At 29.3% G+C, this 22804-nt stretch overlaps 1 protein-coding gene across 1 annotated transcript in view; it reads left to right on the top strand.

Annotated features, from left to right (window-relative positions):
* The first annotated feature begins 3515 nt into the window (after positions 1–3515).
* The window catches only part of LOC143237669 (uncharacterized), a 237718-nt gene continuing 218429 nt past the window's right edge, over positions 3516–22804 (top strand). The window contains exons 1-2 of the mRNA XM_076477174.1: positions 3516–3911; positions 8552–8686. The gene's annotated coding sequence lies outside the window, so the exon portion shown is untranslated. The remainder of the gene's footprint in view (positions 3912–8551; positions 8687–22804) is intronic.

Genomic DNA, 22804 nt, shown 5'->3' with positions numbered 1-22804 from the left:
GATTCTATATGAGTGTGGTGCACCTTGTACAACACAGAGATTCTATATGAGTGTGGTGCACCTTGTACAACACAGTTAGAGATTCTACATGAGTTTGGTACACCTTGTAGAACACAGATTCTACATGAGTGTTGTATACCTTGTACAACACAGAGATTCTATATGAGTGTGGTACACCTTGTACAACACAGAGATTCTATATGAGTGTGGCACACCTTGTACAACACAGAGATTCTACATGAGTGTGGTACACCTTGTACAACACAGAGATTCTACATGAGTGTGGTATACCTTGTACAACACAAATAATGATGTTACAGGACTGGATGATGGCGACCCATGTTCACAGTTATATCGCATCTGTTTCTAACAGGTTTATTATGCTGTTTAATGAATATGTATTAAAGAACAAACCTAAAATGTAGATATGAACACCATTGTTGTATAAAACCACCATGATCCAGGTCAGAATATTGATACTGATCAAACAGTATTCTGAGACTTCATATCTGGTTTGTACTGAGATGTCACCTTACTTAGAGAAGTATTTCTTGACACAGGATGTAGGCGTTACATTTGTTCGTATGTTCAAACCAAAATGAATGAAATTTTCTTTAAAACTTGTTAGGAAAACGTGAAATACAAAACTTTACTATAGTCAGTTGACTTTATCTGAGAGTTTCTGTGTACACAACATCTTCATCATCATGGGTGTATGAGTCACACATCAACCATCTGTCATGGGTGAGCGAATTCATGCACGTATCTTCTTTAGAATTGTGTCAGTCACACACCCAACACCATCAGGATTGAGTGAAACAGTGACGTAGTATTCCAACGTTTAGATCTTTTTCCTATCTTGCATAGAAGTAAACTTCAAGGACTAACAATTGACATAACAATGCTGCTGTCTAGTTATCAAACTTCAAGGACTAACAATTGACATAACAATGCTGCTGTCTAGTTATCAAACTTCAAGGACTAACAATTGACATAACAATGCTGCTGTCTAGTTATCCAACTTCAAGGACTAACAATTGGCATAACAATGCTGTTGTCTAGTTATCAAACTTCAAGGACTAACAATTGACATAACAATGCTGCTGTCTAGTTATCAAACTTCAAGGACTAACAATTGACATAACAATGCTGCTGTCTAGTTATCAAACTTCAAGGACTAACAATTGACATAACAATGCTGCTGTCTAGTTATCAAACTTCAAGGACTAACAATTAGCATAACAATGCTGCTGTCTAGTTATCAAACTTCAAGGACTAACAATTGACATAACAATGCTGCTGTCTAGTTATCAAACTTCAAGGACTAACAATTGGCATAACAATGCTGCTGTCTAGTTATCAAAGTTCAAGGACTAACAATTGACATAACAATGCTGCTGTCTAGTTATCAAACTTCAAGGACTAACAATTGACATAACAATGCTGCTGTCTAGTTATCAAACTTCAAGGACTAACAATTGACATAACAATGCTGCTGTCTAGTTATCCAACTTCAAGGACTAACAATTGGCATAACAATGCTGCTGTCTAGTTATCAAAGCAGAGTATCTGTTTGAAGTTAACTTTGGATATTTAAATATCTCTAGTCATTCTACTGCATTTTGTTTGTGTTTAATGTTAGAATATTTCACCAATTTAACATTGTTTTAATTAACATTGTGAGAAAGTGGGTTGTTTTCTATATGTTCAGTTATAGCTGGATTAATAATTACAAACCTTTTCTTGTTTATAAAAAAACATTATCAAACATTAAATACTTATTGTTAACATAACGGTGCTATCAAACTAAACCACTAAAATACTATTAGGTGTTGAAGCTTATGATCGCATACCACTCGAACTTCTGATCATTAATCATTCGTTCAAACAATGGCCATAACGTATGGTTTCTTTTCTCAACAATATTGACTTCCACAGCTCATTAGATATTTTTATGATAACACAGTTAGTGAGAAATGATTCATTAAAAACCACGTCAATAAAATCTCAAAGTATTCAGTTTGGTTCTCTACTCCAAGTTATTGGTTCCTAGAAGGTTCTGGATTATAATCATTACGTCACTGTACCACCAAGACTGACTTTATCTTTGCTGTATTTAACTTTCTTCTCAAATATTCCTTTAGAATAATTTATTTATTTCTATTATTCAGAAAATCTATTACATTATTCCAAAAGATGTTTTATTTCTTTAATTTAACCAGTGAGATAATTTCATTCATAAATGCAGTTCTTACGTCCTTTGAAAACAGTCAACGGTTCTATCCAATATATGATATTTAAATATTTACTATTCTTATAGTTTCATTGTTATTTAAATTATTTTATCTTCTTACAAAGCCGATCCCTGTTAACTACTGACAGAGTTGTTTGTTGTTATCTACTGATAGAACAAGGTTATACAGGTCTGTTTGTTGTTACCTACTAACAAAACAAAGTTATATAGGACTGTTTGTTGTTATCTGTTGACAGAACAAGTTTATACAGAGTTGTTTGTTGTTATCTATTGATAGAACAAGGTTATACAGGGCTGTTTATTGTTACCTACTGACAGAACAAGGTTATACAGGTCTGTTTGTTGTTACCTACTAACAAAACAAAGTTATATAGGACTGTTTGTTGTTATCTGTTGACAGAACAAGTTTATACAGAGTTGTTTATTGTTACCTACTGACAGAACACGGTTATACAGGTCTGTTTGTTGTTATTTACTGACAGAAAAAGGTGATACAGGTCTGTTTGTTGTTACCTACTAACAAAACAAAGTTATATAGGACTGTTTGTTGTTATCTGTTGACAGAACAAGTTTATACAGAGTTGTTTATTGTTACCTACTGACAGAACACGGTTATACAGGTCTGTTTGTTGTTATTTACTGACAGAAAAAGGTGATACAGGTCTGTTTGTTGTTACCTACTGACAGAACAAAGTTATACAGGGTTGCCTGTTGTAAACTCCTGAGAGAACAAGGTTATACAAGACTTCTTTGTTTTGAATGTAATTTTATTATGACACTAGTCTTTTTTATGTAAAAAAATGTAGAACGTTAGTAAACCATAACGTTTGACAATATTCACGAGTCTAAGCTGAATAATAATGTATTAGAAATTGGTGCGCCTAGATAACTATCTCACGATATAAATGTTCTCAAGTTGTAAGGCTCAGAATAAGTTTAATCATAGAAACGTTCAGAAAGACGAAAACTGGTCTTAAATATGTCTTTTCTTAGTGAGATTCTGTCCGTTTTTTTTTATTAGTTTGTTCTACTTGACACTGTAGGGAAGAGAAAGGAAGTGATCAGAAAGTAACACGTGTCTTTATTTCCTGTCACGATTTCTTAACTTTGAGAAATCCGGAAGAATTTTCCGCTGTAACTGTAATCTCGGTCGGTTCTAGTTCTGATTAAAACTGTGTCTTGTGAGATGGACTACTTTGTAAATATGTAGTGACAACTCCAGGAAATAAGTTTTTGTATGTGTTGCCCTCGTGTTGGGTGGGCACATGCTTGAATAACATGAACGAGATTATATTCATTATTCTGTAGTTGACATATAGGATGGATGTGAATACAAAATAACCTCTCTTATTAAGCATGGATGTAGAATATAAATATAGAATACAGTTAAGCTTGGATGTGGAATATAATTATAGAATACCGTTAAAATTGGATGTGGAATATAAATACAGAATACAGCTCAGTATCCGATATCCTCACGTGACACCAATGTCGCATTGCAGAGAGTCACGTGACATTTTGAAACATATCGATCAGACTTCATCTGTTGCAAAGAGAGGAAGCTCGTGCGGTGGGGTCGGTGGGTGGGTTTCCGCTGGGTGATTCGGAGTTGATTACAAAGTGGTTAACACCAGAAAGATCAAATACCCGTAAAAAGGTAAAGAAACGACACAGTAAGAGTCACTTGAAGAGTTTTATCTGCTAAAGAACAACTATAACCTCTTCCTTCCAGTCTTACTTGTAAATTGTAAATGAGGATTATCTCCACACATTTTATTATTATTACAATGGAGTTTAATATCACATATTTTATTATTATTACAATGGAGTTTAAAATCACACATTTTATTATCATTGAAATGTAGTTTAATATGACATATTTTATTATCATTGAAATGTGATTTAGTATCACATATTTTATTATTATTACAATGGAGTTTAATATCACGTTTTATTATCATTGATATATAGTTTAATATCACATATTTTATTATCGTTGAAATGGAAATGGAATTTAATATCACATATTTTATTGTTATTACAATGTAGTTTAATATCACATATTTTATTATAGTTGAAATGTAGTTTAATATCACATAGTTTATTATTATTACAATGGAGTTTAATATCACATAGTTTATTATTATTACAATGGAGTTTAATATCACGTTTTATTATCATTGATATATAGTTTAATATCACATATTTTATTATCGTTGAAATGGAATTTAATATAACATATTTTATTGTTATTACAATGTAGTTTAATATCACATATTTTATTGTTATTACAGTGGAGTTTAATATCACATATTTTATTATTATTACAATGGAGTTTAATATCACATATTTTATTATCATTGAAATGTTGTTTAATATCACATATTTTATTGTTATTACAGTGGAGTTTAATATCACATATTTTATTATCATTGAAAAGTAATTTAATTCCACATATTGTGTTATTATTACAATGGAGCTAAACTAATATTCTTTTATTATTACAATGTAGTTTAACACCACATTTTTTATCATTAGTACATTGTATTTTAACTGTACGTATTTCATCATTGTTACAATATAGTTTAAACTCAAATATTTTATTATTAGTAGAATATAGATTAAGTCCACGAACTTATTAATTATTACAATGTAGTTTAACTTCATACATGTTATTATTACTATCACTATGTGGTTTGACTCATATTTTATTTTTATAACTACGTAGTTTAATTCCGCGTATTTTATCATTCTTACAAAGTAGTTCTACTCCAGATATTTTATTGTTATTACAATGAAATTTAACTGAAATGTTGTTATTATTAGAATATAGTTTAACTTCATATATGTTATTATTTTTATTACAATGTAGTTTCATTTTACATATTTTATTTCCATTACAATGCGGATTAACTCTGTATATTTTATTATTATTATAGTGTAGTTTAAGTGATATTTTGCCACCCAGTGACTTAACGGTATATCTGCGGACTTACAAAACTAAAAACCGGGTTTCGATACCCGTGCTGGGCAGAGCACAGATAGCCCATTGTGTAGCTTTGTACTTAATTCAAAACAACAATTGATATTTTATTATTACTACAACGTATTTTAACTTCACATATTTTATTATTATTACAATGTAGTTTAACTACACTTATTGTAACATTATTACAATGTAATTTAACTGATACTTTATTCCTATTATACGTAATTTAACTCATATTTTATGATTATTACAATGTAGTTTAACTCCACATAGTTTAACACTATTACAACGTGGTTTAACTGATATTTTATTATTATTACAATGCAGTTTAACTCCGCACACTTCATTGTTATTACAATGTTGTTTAACTCCATATATGATATTATTACTACTGCAATGTAGCTTAACTGATATTTTATAATATTATAAGTTAGTGTAACTCCAGTTCTTATATTATTATTACAATGTAAATCAATTAAAATTTTATCACTATTACAATGTAGTTTAAGTAATATTTTGTTATTATTGCAAAGTACTTTAACATATTTTATCAGTATTACAGCGTAGTTTAACTCTGCACATTTTATTAATATTACAATGCAGTTCAATTCCACATATTTTCTAATTACTACTATGTAGTTTAACGCCACATATTTTATTATTATTACAATAGTTTAACTAATATTTTATTATTATTACAATGTACTTTAACTCCAAATATTTTATTAACACAAAAATTTAGATTAATTCCTCATATTTTATTATTATTACAGTGTGGGTTCACTGATATTTTAATACTATTACAATAATCTTTAACTGAAAATTTATTATTATTACGATGTATTTTAACGCTATATATGTTATTAATATTATTACCATGTAGTTTGACAAGTATTTTATTATTATAACTATGTAGATTAATTCCACCTACTTTATTTTTATTACAATTTAGTTGAAGAACATATCTGTTTTTATTATTATTACAATATAGTTTAACTCCACGTATTTTATTTTTATTGGAATGTAGTTTAACTCCACATATTTAATTATTATGACAATATAGTTTATCTCCATATATGTTATTTTCTCTACAATGTTGTCAAACTTGTATTTTATTATTGTCACTACGAAGTTTAATTATACATATTCCATTATTATTATAATGGAGATTAACTCATATTTTATTATTATTGAAATTTAGTTTAACTGAAATGTATTTACTACAAGGTAACTTGATACCGCATATTTTATTATTATTATAATGTAGTTAAACTGCACATATTTTATTATTAGTACAATGCAGTTTAACTCCACGTATTTTAATATTATTACGATGTAGTTTAATTCCACATATTTTATTATTATTATTAGAAGGTGGTTTAACTGATATTTTAACATTATTACAATGTGTTTTAAGTGATATTTTGTTATTACTACAATGTGTTTAACTCCACATATATTATCATTACCATAATGTAGTTTAAACCCACATATTGTAGTGTTAGTAGAATGTAGTTTAACTCCATATATGTTATTATTACTATAATATAATTTAACACATCTTTTATTATCATGACATATTATCTCCACATATTTTATTATTATTACAATGTAGGCCCGGCATGGCCAAGCGTGTTAAGGCGTGCGACTCGTAATCTGAGGGTCGCGGGTTCGCATCCCCGTCGCGTCAAACATGCTCGCCCTTTCAGCCATGGGGGCGTTATAATGTAACGGTCAATCCCACTATTCGTTGGTAAAAGAGTAGCCCAAAAGTTGGCGGTGAGTGGTGATGACTAGCTGCCTTCCCTCTAGTCTTACACTGCTAAATTAGAGACGGCTAGCACAGATAGCTCTCGAGTAGCTTTGTGCGAAATTCAAAAACAAACAAATTACAATGTAGTTTAACTACTCTAATTTTAATATTACTACAAGGTAATTTAACTGATATTTTTACTATTGCACGTAATGTAACTCATATTTTTATTATTATAATATACTTAAAGTTTACATACATAAATATTATTACACGTAATTTAACTTCACATATATTAACATTCTTACAATGTAGTTCAACTTATATTTTACTATTATTACAATATAGTTAAAGTGATATTTTATTATTATTAGAGTATACTTTAACTCCATGTATTATATTATTGTTAGTACAATGTAGTTTAACTGACAGTTTATTAATATTATAAAGTACCGTAACTCCACATATTTCATTATTGTTACATTATTTTTAGCTCTATATATGTTACTCTTATCTTTACAATGTAGTTTGATTCATATTTTGTATTTTAACTATGTAGTTTAATTCCACATATTTGATCATTATTAGAATGTACTTTAACTCTACACATATTATTTTTGTTGCAATGTAGTTTAACTGATAGTTTATTATTATTAAAATACAGTTTAACTTATATTTTATTATTACTGAAAGTAGTTTATATCCTTAAGGTAATTTAACTGATATTAGAGTATACTTTAACTCCATGTATTATATTATTGTTAGTACAATGTAGTTTAACTGACAGTTTATTAATATTATAAAGTACCGTAACTCCACATATTTCATTATTGTTACATTATTTTTAGCTCTATATATGTTACTCTTATCTTTACAATGTAGTTTGATTCATATTTTGTATTTTAACTATGTAGTTTAATTCCACATATTTGATCATTATTAGAATGTACTTTAACTCTACACATATTATTTTTGTTGCAATGTAGTTTAACTGATAGTTTATTATTATTAAAATACAGTTTAACTTATATTTTATTATTACTGAAAGTAGTTTATATCCTTAAGGTAATTTAACTGATATTTTTTAATATTACACTTAATTTAACTCGTATTTTATTATTATTATAATGTGGACTTAAAAGTACATACATTTTCTTATTTTTACAATGTAGTTAACCGACACATATTTTATTATTATTACCAAGTAGTTTAACTGATATTTCATTATTAGTACATTGTAGTTTAACTCCACATATTTTAATATTATTATGATGTAGTTTTATTCCACACATGTTATTATTATCAGACGTTGGTTTAACTGATATATTAATGTTATTACAATGTGCTGTATCTGATATTTTGTTACTATTACAAAGTGTTTATCTCCAAATATTTTATCATTACTACAATGTCGTTTAACTCCATATATGTTATTTTTATGACTACAATGTAATTTAACTCATCTTTTATTATCATTACAATGCAGTTTAACTGATATTATATTACTATTATGATGTAGCTTAACTACATATATTTTATTATTCTTACAATGTAGACCCCCGCTAGTACAGCGGTATGTCTCTGGATTTACAACGCTAAAATCAGGGATTTGATTCCCTTCGGTGGGCTCAGCAGATTGCCAGATGTGACTTTGCTATAAGAAAACACACTACAAACACACATTTACAATGTAGGTCAACTCATATTTTGTTATTATTAGAATGTATTTTAATTTCACATACTTTATTATTATTACACTATAGTTTAACTCGAGATATTTTTTATTATTAGAATATAGAATAATTTAAATATTTTAGTATTATTACAATGGAGTTTAACTCCTATATATTGTTGTTATAGTGTGGCCTAACTCCACATATTTTATTATTGTGACAAAGCAGGTTAACTCCATATATTTTATTGTTATTACAGTGTAGTTTAGGTCCACATATTTCACTATTATTACAGAGTAATTTAACTGATATTTTACAATTATTACAATGTAGTTAACTAAACATATTTTACTATTATTACAATGTAGTTTAACTGAAAATTTTCAATTATTGCAATATAGTTTAACTCCACATATTTTAACATTATAACAATGTTGTGTAACTGATATTTTATTATTAATAAAAGGTAGTTTAACTCAACATAATTTATTTCTGCTACAATCAAAATAACTCAATGTATTTTATTATTATTACAATGTTTAACTCCATATATTTTACTATTATTATATGTAGTTTAACTGATATTTTCTTATTATTACAATGTAGTTTAACTCAACATATTAAATATTATTATAGTTCAGTTCAATTCCACAGATTTTACAACTATCAGAAAGTAGTTGAACTCCACATATTTTGATAGAGTTAAAATATGATTTTTTTATTGTTATTACAATGTAATCTAACTCCCCATGTTTATTTATTATTACAAAATAATTATCTCCACATACTTTATAACTATTAAACTGTAATTTCATTAATGTTTTATTATTATTAGAGTGTAGTTGAACACATTTTTATTATTATTACATTGTAGTTTAAGTACACATATTTTTATTGTTACAATGCAGAATAACACAATGCTTATTTCATTATTCCAATGTAGGTTAGCTCCACATATTTTAATATTATTACAGTGTAGTTTAACTGATATTTTATCATTAACACAATGTACATTTACTCATATTTTATTATTACTAGAATGTTCTTTTTCTCCACATATTATAATATTATTACAACGTATTTTAACTGGTATTTTATTATTATTTATTGTAGTTTAAGTCCACATATTTTATTATTACTACAATGTAGATAAACTGATGCTTTATTATTATTACAATGTAATTTAAAACCACATATTTTATTATTATTACAATGTAGTTTCATTTAACATATTTTAATATCATTACAAAGTCACGTAACGTAACTCTTATATTATTATTATTACAATGTAGTCCAACTCTGCATATTTTAACATTATTACAATGTAATTTAACTGATATTTTATTATCATTGAATGTAGTTTAGTATCACATATGTTATTATTATTACAATGGAGTTGAATATCACATATTTTATTATCATTGAAATGTGGTTTGTATCACATATTTTATTGTTATTACAATGGAGTTTAATATCACATATTTTATTGTGTTTACAATGGAGTTTAATATCACATATTTTATTATCATTGAAATGTTGTTTAGTATCACATATTTTATTGTTATTACAATGGAGTTTAATATCACATATTTTATTGTGATTACAATGAAGTTTAATGTCACATATTTTATTATCATTGAAATGTAGTTTAATATCACATATTTTATTATTATTACAATGTAGTTTAATATCACATATTTTATTGTTTTTACAATGTAGTTTAATATCACATATTTTATTGTCTTTGAAATGTAGTTTAATATCACATAATTTATTGTTGTTGAAATGTAGTTTAATATCACATATTTTATTGCCACTGAAATGTAGTTTGACTCCATATATGTTATTGTTATTACAATGAAGTTTAACCTATCTTATTATTATTACAATTTAGTTTAATTCCAAATATGTTATTACTTAGTGTAGTTTGATTTAACATGTGGTGTTGTTATTATTACAATGTTCTTTGATGTTACATATGTTTCTATAGTTACGGTGATTCTAGGAAGCTTAAAATTAAGGGAACGAATATTTTGATGTTTACTACTATGCATATAGTTTAATAAAAATAACAAGTTATAGTGAAAACCGAACCAAAACGCTTGTTTTTTCGTACTTGCTTAAAGCATGTTTTATTAGGGTAGTGATTGGGTTCGAATCTTCCTATATTTTAATTTTCGCTTCTGCAGAAAACATTCTAACTGTAGGATGGAAAATTACATTTTTGTCAGTTAATTCATACATAAAGATGTTTTTTGCTTTATAAATGAAACTGAATATTTTAGTTCTTACTTGATAAACTGGTTTATTCTCAGTTCTAAGAGTTGCACCGTGTTAAGTTCGAACCTTGTATTTTAATCCAATTTGTTTTGTATAAACATAAGTTATGTTGGTTATTAATTAATTAAACTAAAGGCGTATCAGTCTCCGTGCAACATTTATCACGAGCTCGAACGACCATGGTGTGCGAATTGTGGTATGTAAGACCTAACGGTAGGGCTAACACGTCTCATGTTAGCTGGTGTGTTTAATTACCGTGTAAAATTTCCTTAACACGTCTTAGAAAACGAATTACTCATTACAGTTGGCTTGTAATCATGTTAGACATATGGTTGGCGGAAAATAACTTTCGATATTCTGTAACATTTACTGTTGAACTTTATAAGAGTAAACCCAGTGCTTCTGTTTATACAGTCGCCAATAACAAATTAACATTAGTTTGGTACTTAGGAAATTCTTAAACGTTTTTGAATAACGTTTGCGAGATTATATGAGTTGTTAAATAAAATAATACCAGTCTAATTTACGAGCAACCACTTATCACTGAGTCTTAGCGATCTAGGTATTTCCAGTAACCCTGGGTAAAGATAACATGAAAAAAAAATCTAAATTCAATATAGTGCTGGACTTTACTATATTAAAAATGGTCGAGTCTAGCCACTGCTTAGATTAACTCTCTCAGTTAGAATTTTTTTTTTTTTTCAAATGATAGTTGTATTCATTGCAGAAAAAAGTTTGCGAAAGAAGATAAAACTATTTGAGTACAGATAACAAACGTATTGGCCTCTCAGAAATTTTCGTCGAAAATCACAATACCCTTTCAATATTTCATAGACGAAGATTTCTTACGCCCAGACATAAAGACACTGTTAGTGACTGTTACTAAGAAACCATTACAATGGACGAGGAGCTCTGAAGATATAAAAAGGCAAACGTGAAACTTTTCTTTACCTAGCACTGTTGAAGAAGGTATGAACAGAAATTGTATTATATGGATGTTCTTATCAGGAAACAAGTCGTACAACAATATGGTTTTTTTTTGGAAAACGACTTATCTCCAGAGGGAGCTCTTGTAATAATGCATTGGAGCGAATGTTTAGCAACCTCGATTGTACTATCATTACCAGGATATTTTCTATCTTTATATCATAAGCTGTCTTATCTTACGACAGAGTTACTAGCTAGAGAGAAGAGCTGCTGAATTCCTGGCTATCGAAAAACGTTTACAGAAATGCTTTACTTAGCTGTTCTATACGCTATCTCAGGTTTTCCTCTCGTTAACTTCTGAAGTTTGAAACATACGAAAGGAAAGTGTAATATCAACAACAGATATTATTATAATCTTGTATAACGACTTTCAGTCTTAAGGTAAAAGGTCCATCTTGAGGCAAAAGTGATACTCAAAACTATGATAAGTTCGGATTTTCAACTACGTAAGGAAAAACGTTTTATTTTTCAATAGTTATATTATATATACACTTTAAGCCTAACAGCATTGTAGTGAAACAAATATTCCCACGTTCAAGCAGGAACCAATAATAGTACAGTTTTCCCAACATTAGTAAACAATAGAATACTGTTCTTACTAAATGGTCAACTATTAGAGTATAGTTCTTACTAGAAAATAAACAGTTATAGTAGAGTTCTTGTTAGATAGTAATTAATTAAAGTGCGGATCTTCCAAAATGGTAAACAATTAGAGTATAGTTCTTACTATATAGTAAACAATTAGAGTACAGTTCTTACTAAATAGTAAAAAATTAGAATACAATTCTTATTACATAATAAACAATAAGAGAACAGTTTTTACTACAGAGTAAACAAACAGAGTACAGTTCTTACTAAATAATAAACAATTAGAGTACAATTCTTACAAAACAGTAAACAGAGTGCAGTTCTTAGTAGATAGAAAACAAATAGAGTACACTTCTTACTACATAGAAAACAAATAGAGTACACTTCTTACTACATAGTAAACAATGAGAGTACACTTCTTACTACATAGTAAACAATGAGAGTACGGTTCTTAATATATAGTATACAATTAGAGTACACTTCTTACTACATAGAAAACAAATAGAGTACGGTTCTTAATATATAATATACAATTAGAGTACACTTCTTACTACATAGTAAACAAACAGAGTACACTTCTTACTACATAGTAAATAAATAGAGTACAATTCTTACTAAATGGCAAAGAATAAGAGTACAGTTCTTACCAAGTAGTAAACAATTAAGGTACAGTTCTATTGTATCAGAACTAATTAGAGTACAGTTCTTACTAAATAGTAAATACAATTAGAATACAGTTCATATTAGATAATAAACAATTAGCGTATAATTCTTATCACACAGTAAACCATTAGAGTACAGTTCTCACAAAGTAGTAAACAATTACAGTACAGTTTTAATTATATGGAAAACAACTGGAGTACAGTTCTTATTGTATACCAAACAATTAGAATACAGTTCTCATTATATCACAAACAATTAGAGTACAGTTCTTATTAAATAATAAACAATTAGAGTACAGTTCTTATTATACGATAAACAATTATAGTGTAGTTTTTAGTAGATAGGAAACACTTTATTCCTACCTACGTAAAACCGACTCACGCACACCACAAATATACGGCATCCCCAAACCTCATAAACCAGATTGTCCATTACGACCAATAATGTCCACATATGAATCGTTTAATTACAATCTTGGTAAATACATAACATGGGCATTCTCCAAATATGTAACATCAGCCAGCTCATTCATCAAAGACTCTTTTAATTTCAAGTCTAATCTAAATCAACTTAATCATAAAGCCTTAATGGGCAGTTTCGATGTTATATCCCTCTTTACAGAAGTTCCAACCACAGAAGCCTGCAAGATAGCCTTAGAACTCTATATCCGAGACCCTAACCCAACTATAGACGTTCCCAGCAATCAATTAGCAACCCTCATAGAATTCACCACGATAAAGACAAACTTCATGCTCAACAACCACAACTATATACAAACAAATGGCCTAAGCACGGGCAACACAGTATCACCAGTTCTAGCCAATATTTTTATGACACAAGTTGAAACACAAACAATTAACACAGCATTACATCCACCACTATACTGGTACAGATATGTAGATGACACGGTTGCGGGATTCAAATCTACAGAACACACCCTTAATTTTTTCAATCACATTAACTCTATACATCCCAACATTAACTTCACATGTGAACAGGAAGAAGCAATCAAATATCATTTCTTAACCTCAAAATTACAAGAACCGACACACAATTTAAAACAGAAATCCACCGAAAATCACCGATACTGGACTATACATTCCTTGGGACTACGCCCATGAAACAAAACAAAAACTCAACATACTAAGAAACCAAATAAACACAGCCATAAAGCTATGCTCACCAGATAAAATTAACGTTGAATTAGACAAAATAAAACAATACTTCATCAACATCAATAAGTTTCCTCCACAAACCGTAGAAAACATTATACGCACACACCTAGACTATAAAGCAAAATCAACCAACAAAAGTAAATATATCTCACGAATCAAAAAATCACGAAACCACATACTGCTGCATACCATATATTCCCGACATCAGCAGACATATAACCAACATTTGGTAAAAACTAGTAACAAAATATGACATTCCAGTTAATACCAAATTTATTCAAAAACCAGGCACAAAACTGAGGTCTATACTATGTAAAAACTACACTGACAAACACCACACCAACATTATTTATAAAATACAATGTAATAACTGCCACGACTTCTATATTGGAGAAACAAGTAGAAAAATGGAAACCAGATTCAAAGAACATAAAAAGTCACCTTCACACGTTTTCGAACACTGCAAGTCAAATAAACACAACATAAACATAGAAAACACGCTAATACTAAATAAAGAAACAAACATAAACAAACGGAAAATTAAAGAAATCTTACTTATACAACAACTCAAGCCCAAAATAAACCAATACAAAGGAACTGCTTTATACCTGTATTAATAAATATATTCAAACATCTAAGCACGCCCTCTACATTCCTACACTCAGTTACACAACCCCCTTCAAACATGTGGTCATCTATCGGTCAGTTCCCTCTTTATTTGTTTGTGAACCTGACGATGACCGAAGAAGGTTGAAACGTTGTTCGCTCCTCTACATAAAATTTTTCTCAACCCTAAACAGCTGTTTTTACATATATATACTTTTCTCTACAAGTGGGTTTTTCGTCATCACAAAGTATTAGACTACAGGTCTTACTAAATGGTAAACGGTTAGAGTACAGTTCTTATTAGATGATAAGTAATTATAGAACAAATTCTTATTACATAGTAAACATATTACAGTTCTTATTAGATGATAAGTAATTATCGTACAAATTCTTATTACATAGTAAACAGAGTACAGTTCTTATTAGATGATAAGTAATTATAGAACAAATTCTTATTACATAGTAAACAGAGTACAGTTCTTATTAGATGATAAGTAATTATAGAACAAATTCTTATTACATAGTAAACAGATTACAGTTCTTATTAGATGATAAGTAATTATCGTACAAATTCTTATTACATAGTAAACAGAGTACAGTTCTTATTAGATGATAAGTAATTATAGAACAAATTCTTATTACATAGTAAACAGACTACAATTCTTATTAGATTATAAGTAATTATAGAACAAATTCTTATTACATAGTAAACAGACTACAATTCTTATTAGATGATAAGTAATTATAGAACAAATTCTTATTACATAGTAAACAGAGTACAGTTCTTATTAGATGATAAGTAATTATAGAACAAATTCTTATTACATAGTAAACAGAGTACAATTCTTATTAGATTATAAGTAATTATAGAACAAATTCTTATTACATAGTAAACAGAGTACAATTCTTATTAGATGATAAGTAATTATAGAACAAATTCTTATTACATAGTAAACAGAGTACAGTTCTTATTAGATGATAAGTAATTATAGAACAAATTCTTATTACATAGTAAACAGAGTACAATTCTTATTAGATTATAAGTAATTATAGAACAAATTCTTATTACATAGTAAACAGAGTACAGTTCTTATTAAATGATAAGTAATTACAGAACAAATTCTTATTACATAGTAAACAGAGTACAATTCTTATTAGATTATAAGTAATTATAGAACAAATTCTTATTACATAGTAAACAGACTACAATTCTTATTAGATGATAAGTAATTATAGTACAAATTCTTATTACATAGTAAACAGAGTACAATTCTTATTAGATTATAAGTAATTATAGAACAAATTCTTATTACATAGTAAACAGAGTACAATTCTTATTAGACGATAAGTAATTATAGTACAAATTCTTATTACATAGTAAACAGAGTACAGTTCTTATTAGATGATAAGTAATTATAGAACAAATTCTTATTACATTGTAAACAGAGTACAGTTCTTATTAGATGATAAGTAATTATAGAACAAATTCTTATTACATAGTAAACAGAGTACAGTTCTTATTAGATTATAAGTAATTATAGAACAAATTCTTATTACATAGTAAACAGAGTACAGTTCTTATTAGATTATAAGTAATTATAGTACAAATTCTTATTACATAGTAAACAGAGTACAATTCTTATTAGATGATATGTAATTATAGAACAAATTCTTATTACATAGTAAACAGAGTACAGTTCTTATTAGATGATAAGTAATTATAGTACAAATTCTTATTACATAGTAAACAGAGTACAGTTCTTATTAGATGATAAGTAATTATAGTACAAATTCTTATTACATAGTAAACAGAGTACAGTTCTTATTAGATTATAAGTAATTATAGTACAAATTCTTATTACATAGTAAACAGAGTACAATTCTTATTAGATGATAAGTAATTATAGAACAAATTCTTATTACATAGTAAACAGAGTACAGTTCTTATTAGATGATAAGTAATTATAGTACAAATTCTTATTACATAGTAAACAGATTACAGTTCTTATTAGATGATAAGTAATTATAGTACAAATTCTTATTACATAGTAAACAGAGTACAGTTCTTATTAGATGATAAGTAATTATAGTACAAATTCTTATTACATAGTAAACAGAGTACAGTTCTTATTAGATGATAAGTAATTATAGAACAAATTCTTATTACATTGTAAACAGAGTACAGTTCTTATTAGATGATAAGTAATTATCGTACAAATTCTTATTACATAGTAAACAGAGTACAGTTCTTTTTAGATGATAAGTAATTATAGAACAAATTCTTATTACATAGTAAACAGAGTACAGTTCTTATTAGATGATAAGTAATTATAGTACAAATTCTTATTACATAGTAAACAATTAAAGTACAGTTCTCAATAGATAGTAAATAATTAGTGTACGGTTTTAATTATAAAGTGATTAATGAGAGTACAGTTCTTGTTATATGCTAAACAACTGAAATACAGTTCTTACTTGATAGTAAGTTATTGAAGTTGTTACTAGACAGTAAACAATTAGAGTACAGCTCTTATTAAATAGGCATGAATTAGATTACAGTTCTGACGAAATATTAAACAATTAAAGTGTAGTTTTTCTAATATTAGATACAATTAGAGTACTGTTCTTATTATACAGTAAAAATTAGAATATAGTTTTTATTATATAGTAAACAACTAGAGTTCTTATTATATAATAAATAATTATATTACAGTTTTTACTAAATAATAAACTCATAGAGTACATTTTCTCTTGTATAGTAAACAGTTTCATTTTTATTAGATAGTAATTTATTAGAGTACATTTCTTACTTAGTAGTAAAGAAATAAATTACAGTTCTTATTATATTATAAACAGTTAGAGTTCAGTTCTCATTATATTGGTAACAATTAGAGTACAGTTCTTATCAGATAGTAAACAATTAAAGTACAGTTCTTATCAGACAGTAAACAATTAACTACAGTTCTTATGCGATAATAAACAAATAGAATACAGTTTTATTAGATAGAAAACAATTAGAGTATAGTTCTTACGAGATAGTAATGAATTAGAGTACAATTCTTAATAAATTTGAAAAAAATGAAGTACAGTTCTTACTAAGTACTAAACAATTAGTGTACAGTTATTATATAGCAAACAATTAGAGTGTAGCTCGTATTATATATTAACAATTGAGGTACAATTCTTACTGTATAATAAACAATTAGAATACAGTTATTATTAGATAATAAACAATTGGAGTACAGTTCTTATTAGATAATAGACAATTAGATTACAGTTCTTATTAGATAATAAACAATTAGAATACAGTTCGTATTAGATAATAAACAATTGGAGTACAGTTCTTATTATATACTAAACAAATAGAGTACAATTCTTATTAGAAAATAAACAATTAGAGTACAGTTCTTATTAAATGGTAAACAACTAGAGTACAGATGTTATTAGATAGAATCTGTGGTTCGATTCCCCTATGTGGACTCAGTAGATATCTTGAAGTGGCTTTGGTATAAGAAAAAGTCCGCACATTCACAACATTTACTATATTGTAAATAATTTGAGTACAGTTCTTACTATCTTAAACTCAACATTTCTGATTCATGCGGTACACAAGACTATCGTAAGAACTAGTAAGAAATAGAGATGACACGTTGTTGTGATGACTAAAGAGTGCAGGGTGGTTATTTTTTTAATGTTAAAGTTATATATGGATGGTTGAGTGACAAGTGGCGAATTGAATAAAAGTCTGAACTTCGAAATTACCAATAGTATTTTGAAGATATTTTCTACCTTAACTTTTTATAATAATGAATGAATAGCACCAGTGTTACATATTATTGATATCCAATCTAAATAAGTATATGATCTATTTGTTACTATTCCAGGTTACCGAGAAGGACTGGTCTTTTACTTTCAGTCTGTAATAAATATTAAAATAGTAACGTGGTTTACGTTACACTATAGTATCGCCATCTAGTACTAAAAACCGTAATAACATGCGATTAAATTTATAATTTTTATATCACTAATAGAGAAATAAAAACTTCAGTAATTTAGATGAGAAATGAGTTCAACATATTCAAGAAATATGATGGGAAAATTTTGTTTTCAAAAACAAAACAAACCAGTTAGAACAGCAACATCAATGCGAACCAAAGACTATTAATAACGTTCTGACAACAAAACGAAAACAAAACAAACCAATTAGAACAGTAACAACAAAGCGTACCAAAGACTATTAATAACGTTCTGACTACAGAACGTTTGTTTGTTTGTTTTGGAATTTCGCACAAAGCTACTCGAGGGCTATCTGTGCTAGCCGTCCCTAATTTAGCAGTGTAAGACTAGAGGGAAGGCAGCTAGTCATCACCACCCACCGCCAACTCTTGGGCTACTCTTTTACCAACGAATAGTGGGATTGACCGTCACATTATAACGCCACCACGGCTGGGAGGGCAAGCATGTTTTGGCGCGACTCGGGCGCGAACCCGCGACCCTCAAATTACGAAGCGCACGCCTTAACGTGCTAGGCCGTGCTAGGCCATGCCAGGCCCCACTACAGAACGAAAACAAAACAAACCAGTCAGAACAGCAACAACAAAGCGAACCAAATAATAATCATTGATGTCGAGAAAACCCACTTGTATAGAAATATATATGTAAAAACGGCTCGTTTGGGTTGAGAAAATATTTTACGTCGAAGAGCGAACAACGTTTCGACCTTATTCGGTCATCGTCAGGTTCACAAAGAAAGAAAAAGGTAACTGACCGGAAGCTGACCATAAGTTTGGAAGGGGTTGTGTAACTGAGTGTCGGAATGTAGAGGGCGGTGTTAGATGTGGAGGAAACTTATTGATGTTGATAAAGTATTGTTCTATTTTGTCTAATTCATGGTTAATTTTATCTGGTGAGCATAGTTTTATGGCTGTGTTTATTTGGTGACTTAGTATGTTGAGTTTTTGTTTTGTTTCATGGGCGTAGTCCCAAGGAATGTATAGTACAGTATGGGTGATTTTTCGGTGGATTTCTGTTTTGAATTGTGTGTCGGTTCTTGTAATTTTGAGGTTAAGAAATGATATTTGATTGCTTTCTTCCTGTTCACATGTGAAGTTAATGTTGGGATGTATGGAGTTAATGTGATTGAAAAATTAAGTGTGTTCTGTAGATTTGAATCCCGCAACCGTGTCATCTACATATCTGTACCAGTATAGTGGTGGATGTAATGCTGTGTTAACTGCTTGTGTTTCAACTTGTGTCATAAAAATATTGGCTAGAACTGGTGATACTGGGTTGCCCATGCTTAAGCCATTTGTTTGTATATAGTTGTGGTTGTTGAACATGAAGTTTGTCTTTATCGTGGTGAATTCTATGAGGGTTGCTAATTGGTTGCTGGGAACGTCTATAGTTGGGTTAGGGTCTCCGATACAGAGTTCTAAGGCTATCTTGCAGGCTTCAGTGGTTGGAACTTCTGTAAAGATGGATATAACATCGAAACTGTGTTAAGGCTTTTATGATTAATTTGATTTAGATTAAACTTGAAATTAAAAGAGTCTTTGATGAAAGAGCTGGCTGATGTAACATATTTGGAGAATGCCACCAGATTCAAAGAACATAAAAAGTCACCTTCACACGTTTTCGAACACTGCAAGTCAAATAAACGCAACATAACCATAGAAAACACTCAAATACTAAATAAAGAAACAAAGAAACGCAAAATTAAAGAAGCCTTACTTATACAACAACTTAAACCCAAAATAAACGAATATAAAGGAACGCCTTTATACCTATATTAAATATAATAATATAAAATTATATATTCAAAATCTAACACCGCCCTCTACATTCCGACACTCAATTACACAACCCATTCCAAACATGTGGTCAGCTTCCGGTCAGCTACCTTTTTCTTTCTTTGTGAACCTGACGATGACCGAATAATGTCGAAACGTTGTTCGCTCTTCTACGTAAAATATTTTCTCAACACAAACGAGCCGTTTTTGTATATATAAAGCGAACCAAAGACTATTAACAACGTTCTGACTACAGAACAGAGAACAGTGTTTGAAAATGTAGTGCTTTCTTTTTAAGAAACATTGAAATATATTCAAAATCGAAAACGAAAAACAGCTAGAAGAAACAAATATCGATTTTTTGTTACGTAAGAGTGTTGTGTAATCTTTCAAGTGATTTCGTAAGAGGAATATCTGATTGGATTGGCTATTGTATTACGTTCAACTAATAAACCCAGCCTGAGAATTCTTTTGTTATTTATCGTGAGACCGAAACGTTTTTTTTGTGTGTGTGTCCAACTAAAATAAGTCTTTTGTTCTGACTTTATATAGTTCACTGAGTCCAAACTTAGTTCTGGGGTAAGAGTCGGATAATTAGAAAACAAAGAAAGGATGCTCGAGATTCTAATTAATTCCGCGAGCTCTGGGTCTCCATGGAAACATTCTAATCTCGCGCCGAGTGATTTGGGTATTAATTATTAATAGTACAGACGTAAAGTGGACTGAATGTAGCAGTAGGTTTTGTTTGTAGCTTTAACTTGACAACGTGGGCATTGGAAGCTACAAAGTCAATAACCAAGACGAATAGTGTTAAACGCTATCGTACAGGATCTGTACTGGATCTAATATTCATGAAGCAAAACTTTCTATTTCGAGAAAAATCATTTGGGAATTTAGCTCAGTAAAGCTTTAGGGACGATTCAAGGTGGAGGTGAGAACAGCGTTCTAATAAAACTCTTACACTTGTAATTGCTAGTGCGATTTTTACGCTGTAGATGGAACTGTCGTGTTTGTTTGTTTGCTTTTTGGTTTGTTTTGAATTTCGCGCAAAGCTACTCAAGGACTATCTGCGCTAGCCGTCCTTAATTTAGCAGTGTAATACTAAAGCGAAGGCAGCTAGTCATAACCACCCACCGTCAACTCTTGGCTGCTCTTTGCTATGTGGGATTGACTGTAACATTATAACGCCCCACAGCTGAAAAGGCGAGCATGTTTTGTGACAGGGATTCGAATCCGCGACCCTCGGATTACGTGTTGAGTGCCTTAACCACCTGACCATGCAGGGCCTCACTCTTGTTTTACCAAGCGATAAGAGTGAATTTGATTTGAATGTGAACCATCAAACAAAGAGAAATGTGATTGTGTTTGCAGTGAATAACTTGTAGATTTAATTTAGAGAAGTGACATATATCTTATTTTTCAAATTACTGATTTCTCAGGACGGATTAATCAACATTTGCATGACAACAAATGATCTTAAATTCATTTATTTATTCGTATAGCAAATACAATAATAAAGATGAGATGTGATAATTAAAGTAACCGAACTAATGTATAGAGGCCACCAGTAATATTAGAGTAATTAACAATTTTGTTTAAGATATACGAACAAAATTTCAAGTTTAATTAATAAGAGATTAATTAGCAACCGTGAGTAAGAAGAACTGTACATCATTCATCAATCCTGACTACCCCTCTAGTGTCGGTGGGAAATACTCTCAAAGCAGGTCCATCGTTTACGACTCTCAGAGCAGGAGTTAAAAGCTGAAATATTTCGTCACTAAAACAAACGCTATACCTGACTGAGCGAGTCGGGCTTGTATAAAAGTTCGAAACTGTCGCTCTTTGAACTGGGAATTTACCATCTAAGAGTTGGAGGCAGTCATCCTTCACGGTTTTACGATCAATTACAGAATGAATGGTTTATAACCTGAGTCAGTTACAGAATGAATAGTTTATAACCTGCGTCAGTTACAGAATGAGTGATTTATAATTTGGGTGTTGCTGGGTTATTACTATCTCTGTATCAAAGGGTTGTTTTTTTAAC

The sequence above is a fragment of the Tachypleus tridentatus genome, chromosome 13 (assembly GCF_004210375.1).
Source record: "Tachypleus tridentatus isolate NWPU-2018 chromosome 13, ASM421037v1, whole genome shotgun sequence".
Lineage (NCBI taxonomy): Eukaryota > Metazoa > Arthropoda > Merostomata > Xiphosura > Limulidae > Tachypleus > Tachypleus tridentatus.
Note: the sequence above shows the minus strand (reverse complement) of the source record. Positions and strands in the feature narration are given on the sequence as shown.